The sequence below is a fragment of the Artibeus jamaicensis genome, unplaced genomic scaffold, assembly GCF_021234435.1.
Source record: "Artibeus jamaicensis isolate MK-2021 breed Jamaican fruit bat unplaced genomic scaffold, CSHL_Jam_final contig_519, whole genome shotgun sequence".
NCBI classification, from domain to species: domain Eukaryota; kingdom Metazoa; phylum Chordata; class Mammalia; order Chiroptera; family Phyllostomidae; genus Artibeus; species Artibeus jamaicensis.
Genome location: NW_026521871.1, coordinates 21619917 through 21626176, shown reverse-complemented (window position 1 = coordinate 21626176; position 6260 = coordinate 21619917).

The following is a 6260-nucleotide window of genomic DNA, read 5'->3' as shown; positions in this document are numbered from 1 at the left end:
ATTGTCCTCAGGCTTCAGTGGCCTCAGAAAGTCACCTGTTTGTAGCAGGTGTTCACTCTTGATAAAATGAGACTTGTTCAGGTAGTAGGTAGTGGTGGCAAATCCTTTGGATCACTTTTTCTGAGTAGGACTCTTGTCTAACTGATGATACACAAACTTCCGGCCAAAATGGAGGCATAGGTGGAAACACTGCCTTCTTGCGAAACCAAAATTAAGGACAACAAACATTTAGAAACAAAAACACAACCAGAACAGACAGAAAACTGAACTGTACAGAAGTCCAACAACCATTCATCCAGACCAATAAGAAGGGCGGAGAGGGGTCACGGCAGGAAAAAGCAGAAGCTGGCAAACCTGCCTGATCACCAGTGTTTTGAACTGTGCATCTGATAAGTTGGCTATCTCTTGGTTGCTTAAAAGTATTGGCTCTGGGGCTTTGATCTATTCTTCTGTTTCAGCCATGATTTTTGGTCTGGTCGTACTCAAGTGGCTCAGGGCTAGCAGACCCTGGATGTGGGAAGGAAACGAGCAGACCCAGAGAGGCGTGTGAGGCCACTGGCTGACTGCGTTCACACATTCATGTGCAGATAAATTAGGCAAAAACGAGCAGAGAGACAGACTGTGCAACCCAGGTTCCCAGCGATGGGAAATAAAGCCTAAAAGCACCGATTGAAAACACTTGTGGGGGTTGAGGTGCCAGGAGAGACTCCCAACCTCACAGGAGAGTTCGTTGGAGAGACCCACAGGGCCCTAGAACATACACAAGCCCACCCACCTGGGAACCAGCACCAGAAGGGCCCAATTTGCTTGTGGGAAGCGGCGTAAGGGACTGAAATATGAGTGCAGCAAATGTCATTGTTCCCTCTCTGACCCCGCCCCCACATACAGCATCACGACCCAGCAACTGGGCTGCCCCGTCCTCATGAACACCTAAGGCTCTGCTCCTTATACGTAACAGGCACGACCAGACCAAAAAATCATGGCTGAAACAGAAGAACAGATCAAAGCCCCAGAGCCAATACTTTTAAGCAACCAAGAGATAGCCAACTTATCAGATGCACAGTTCAAAACACTGGTGATCAGGATGCTCACAGAACTGGAGGATTTTAGTCACAAATTAGATGAAAAAAATGAAGGCTAAACTAATTGAAATGAAGGGAAATGCACAGGAAACCAATAGTGATGGAAAGGAAACTGGTACTCAAATGAAGGGGGTGGACCAGAGGAAGAAAAAAATGACTAAACAGAAAAGAATGAAGAAATAAGAATTCAAAAAAAATGAGGGAGGAGAGGCTTACAAACCTCCAGGACATCTTTAAACATTCCAACATCCGAATTATAGGGGTACCAGAAGGGGAAGAGGAAGAGCACCAAGTGGAAAAGTCATTTGAACAAATAATTAAGGAGAACTTCCCAAATCTGGCAAAGGCAATAGCCTTCCAGGAAATCTAGGAAGCTCAGAGTCCCAAAGAAGTTGGACCCAAGGAGGAACACACCAAGGCACACCATAATTACATTACCCAAGATTAAAGTGAAGGAGAAAATTCTAGAAAAAGCAAGAGATAAGGGGACAGTCACCTACAAAGGAGTTCTCATCAGACTGTCAGCTTATGTCTCAAAAGAGACCTTAGAGGCAAGAAGGGGCTGGAAAGAAGTATTCCAAGTCATGAAAGGCAAGATTGCTCTATCCAGCAAAACTTTCATTTAGAATGGAAGAGCAGATAAAGTGCTTCTCAGATAAGGTCAAGTTCAAGGAATTTGTCATCACCAAGCCCTTACTATATGAAATGTTAAAGGGACTTATATAAGAAAAAGAAGATAAAGAATATGAACAGTGAAAGGACAGCAAACTCAGTTATTAACAACCACACCTTAAACAAAAGCAAACTAAGCAGACACCTAAAACAGAAGCAGAACCACAGAAATGGAGATCACATGGAGGGTTAGCAACAGGGGAGTGAGAGGAGGAGAAGGGGGTAGAAAGTGCAGAGAATAAATAGCATAGACAGTGGGGAGAAAATAGGGGGAGGGCAAAAGTAGCGTGGGAAATGTAGAAGCTAAAGAACCTACAACACATGGACATGAACTAAAGGGGGGGAATGTGGGTGGGAGGGCGTGTGCAGGGTGGAGGGGAATGAAGGGAATGGGACAACTGTAATAGCATAATCAATAAAATATTTTTTAGACTTCCGCCAAGATGGAGGATTAAGGTGGATGTGCCTGCCTCCTCTCACAACCAAGTTTAAGGACAACTAAATATTAGCATCAGAAAACACAACCAGAACACGGAAAACTGAACTTTTCGGAAGTCCGCAAACAACAAATTCTCCGGCCCGGCTGGTAAGAGGCAAACCGGCGGCGGCGGGTTGAGGAGTTACAAAGGAGAACTCGTTCGACCCGGGCGCGGGCGCGGGACCCAGACGCGCGACTTTTCGGAAGTCCGCAAACAGCAAATTCTCCGGCCCGGCCGGTAAGAGGCAAACCGGCGGCGGCGGGTTGAGGAGTTACAAAGGAGAACTCGTTCGACCCGGGCGGGGGCGCGGGACTCAGACGCGCGACTTTTCGGAAGTCCGCAAACAGCAAATTCTCCGGCCCGGCCGGTAAGAGGCAAAACGGCGGCGGCGGGTTGAGGAGTTACAAAGGAGAGCTCGTTCGACCCGGGCGCGGGCGCGGGACCCAGACGCGCGACTTTTCGGAAGTCCGCAAACAGCAAATTCTCCGGCCCGGCTGGTAAGAGGCAAACCGGCGGCGGCGGTTTGAGGAGTTACAAAGGAGAGCTCGTTCGACCCGGGCGCGGGCGCGGGACCCAGACGCGCGACTTTTCGGAGGTCCGCAAACAGCAAATTCTCCGGCCCGGCCGGTAAGAGGCAAAACGGCGGCGGCGGGTTGAGGAGTTACAAAGGAGAACTCGTTCGACCCGGGTGCGGGCACGGAACCCAGACGCGCGAATCCAGACGCACGGGTTCCAAACCCAGGATTGGACCTAGTGAGCAGCCCACCGGGTGAGTGACTACGGAGGAGTCAGTGGGGAGGCAGTGGCAGCGAGTTGACTGTGGGTGCCCGGTTACGCGGGTGAGGGAGTGAGCGGGGACCGGCGGCGGCGCCATTTTCCCCCGCTCTGACCACGCCCCCACATACAGCGTCACAACCAAGCGACCTGGGACTCCAAGGCGCCGCTTCTCTCACTTAAAGGGCCAGAACAGACCAAAAATGTCGCAGGGGGACCTCAAAGTCCCGGAGATAAATCTAAGTGACGAAGAAATAGCAAATCTCTCAGACGCACAGTTTAAAACACTGGTCGTCAGCTTCCTCACAGATCTGGTGGACTATAGCCACAAATTAGAGAAACATATGAAGGCTAAATTAAGGGAAATGAATGGAATTCCACAGGAAACCCATAGAGATGAAAAAAAAACTGGGACTCAACTCAATGGAGTAAACCAGAAGGAAGAAAAAAATGATCAATCAGAAAGGAATGAAGAAATAAGAATTCAGAAAAATGAGGAGAAGCTTAGGAACTTCCAGGACATCTATAAACGCTCCAATATCCGAATTATAGGGGTACCAGAAGGGGGAAAGACACAACCACCAGTGGAAAAACTATTTGAACAAATAATAAAAGAAAATTTCCCCAATCTGGCAAAGGAAACAGACTTCCAAGAAATCCAAGAAGCCCAGAGAGTACCAAAAAAGTTGGACTCAAGAAGGAACACACCAAGGCATATCATAATTACATTAGCCAAAATTAAAACGAAGGAGAGAATCCTGGAAGCAGCAAGAGCTAAGGGGACAATCACCTACAAAGGAGTCCCCATCAGGCTGTCAGCAGATTTCTCAAAAGAGACCTTACAGGCAAGAAGGGGCTGGAAAGAAATATTCCAAGTCATGAAAACTAAAGACCTACAACCAAGATTGCTCTACCCAGCAAAACTTTCATTTAGAACGGAAGGACAGATAAGGTGCTTCTCAGATAAGACCAAATTCAAGGAGTTCATCATCACCAAGCCCTTATTATATGAAATGTTAAAGGGACTTATCTAAGAAAAAGAAGTTAAAGAAACATGAACAGTGAAAGGACAACAAGCTCACAGTTATCAACAACCACACCTAAAACGAAAGCAAACTAAAAGGACAGCTAGATCAGGAGTGGAAACATAGAAATGAAGAGCTCAAGTAGGGTTAGCAACAGGGGAGTGGGAGTAGAAGACGGGGAGAGAAGGTACAGAAAACAAGTAGCATAGACAGTAGATAGAAAACAGATGGGGGGGCAAGAATAGTATGGGAAATACAGAACCTAAAGGACTTGAGACACATGGACATAAGCTAAAGGGGGGGTAATCGGGGGGTTGGGGGGGCAGGGTGGAGGGGAATGAAGGGGGGAATAGAACAACTGTAACAGCATAAACAATTCAAAATAAAATAAAATAAAATAAAATAAAAAATATTTTTTAAATGATGATACACAATGATAACTACCACCATTTGTTGAACAAAATGCACCAGGCAAACAGTTTATATACATATTCCTATTTCAACCTTACGCAACTTGTCCCTACAGAAATGTTACAAGACACTGAAGCTCTTTGAACCCCGCTGTGCTCACACAGCTGGTGCAGGGCAGTGGGACGTGCAGGGCAGTCAGGCGCTTACCTGTGTGAGTGTGCGTTGCAGGCACGCTGTGGAGACCCTGGCTGTGCGTTGTGTGGCTCCGGCGTCCGCCACGGTCATGACCTGACTCCTCATCTCGCCCTCTTGCTCTGTCACACCTTCCTGTTCTCTCCAGCATTGCATTTGTTTTTAGTGGCTTTTGATAGCCATGCTTAGTCCATGGACAATTGTTCTACAGTAACTTTGGTCATCTTTCTCCCTTTTCTCCTAGAATTGATAAATTACATGAGAACTTTTGTCTGTGAGGACTGTTGTTTACCAATGTTTCTTAAAACAATGAATCTTAAAATTTAATAGTACCTTCATGTGCATATAAAATTTAACTGCAACATATAAAAACACCCACTTACTTGTTGGCTGCTAAGATACAGGAAGAGGGGCAATGAACGATTAACCACAGGAAAACCATCTGTGTGTTACCATATAGAGGTTTTGTGAGGCCTCTACCTGCCTGGAGGGTTGGAGCTGGGACTAGTCCAACTAAGCAGCCCCCTGCCTCAGTCGTCCACATCAAGGCTTCCTGCACAGGCCTGTAGGGGTGCTGCCTTCAGGGGCTGAGCAGTCAGAGGGTCCCTGGGACCCATGCTTTGGACCTTTGAGGCTGCACAATGCTGAGCTCTGGGCAGCCGGATAGCCCCTGGTTGCTGGCGCTAGCGACTGGTGGGATCTACAACACGGTGTTACGTGGCCCAACTGGGTCTTTCTGACCACCCTTTCTTCCTGAAAGAGATTGTTATGGGTTGTCATTGCCTCCCACAAAGAAGGGCAAACAGGCAATATGTGGGACCACACATTAATCTTTGAGATGAATTGTGCCCAAATTGAAACCCAAGTAATTTGAGCATCCCAAGTTAGACTAATATCATTAGCTACAAATAGACAATTTTCAAACAGTGATTTTTTAAAGTTCCCAAACTAGAAGTACCTTTCTGCACACTAAGAAACCGGCTTCGCACTCCTTTTATTACGTGTAATGTTTACCTGTATTGCCCATGTTGCTGTCAGCCTGAAGTCCAAGGGGAGGGCCGTTTCATTGTGTGAGCATTTGCCAGCTCTGAGCAATGCTTTTCTGCTTTGGACCAGGAAAGAAACTGAAGCTCCAGACATCCTGGCAGGATCAAGAGGCTCAATGGATGTTTCTGTCCCCGAGCTCTGCTGAGCTATGTGGGTTTCATTCTTGGGCAAACCCTACCTGGGAGCAGATTTTACAACCTACCTGCCTGCCTGCAATAGTCTCATTGTCCTCAGTTGGTTCCTGTGCCAGTTCATGTCTACTCATGGCCCTGTGACTGGGCTCTGGTCAGGCCTCGGCCACCTGCCTATCCTGGAACCAAGAGCACGATGATTTCCACTGAGCCGCTGGGGAGGCTGCTCCACCACAGGGAACCAGCGGAAGTGACAGACGGGAGCTGGAGACAAAGAATGCCGACTGTGTGAGGCTCTGTAGTTCCCTTTACTTTACAGAAAAATCAACCCCTCTGGTGTCTGGTTATTAATAAGTTTCTTGGAACACACCTCATAGTGAAGACACTGATTGAAAGCCATTGCTCTGGAATCCGGTAGGAGGCTCTGGGTTGCCCCGAGGGGGAATC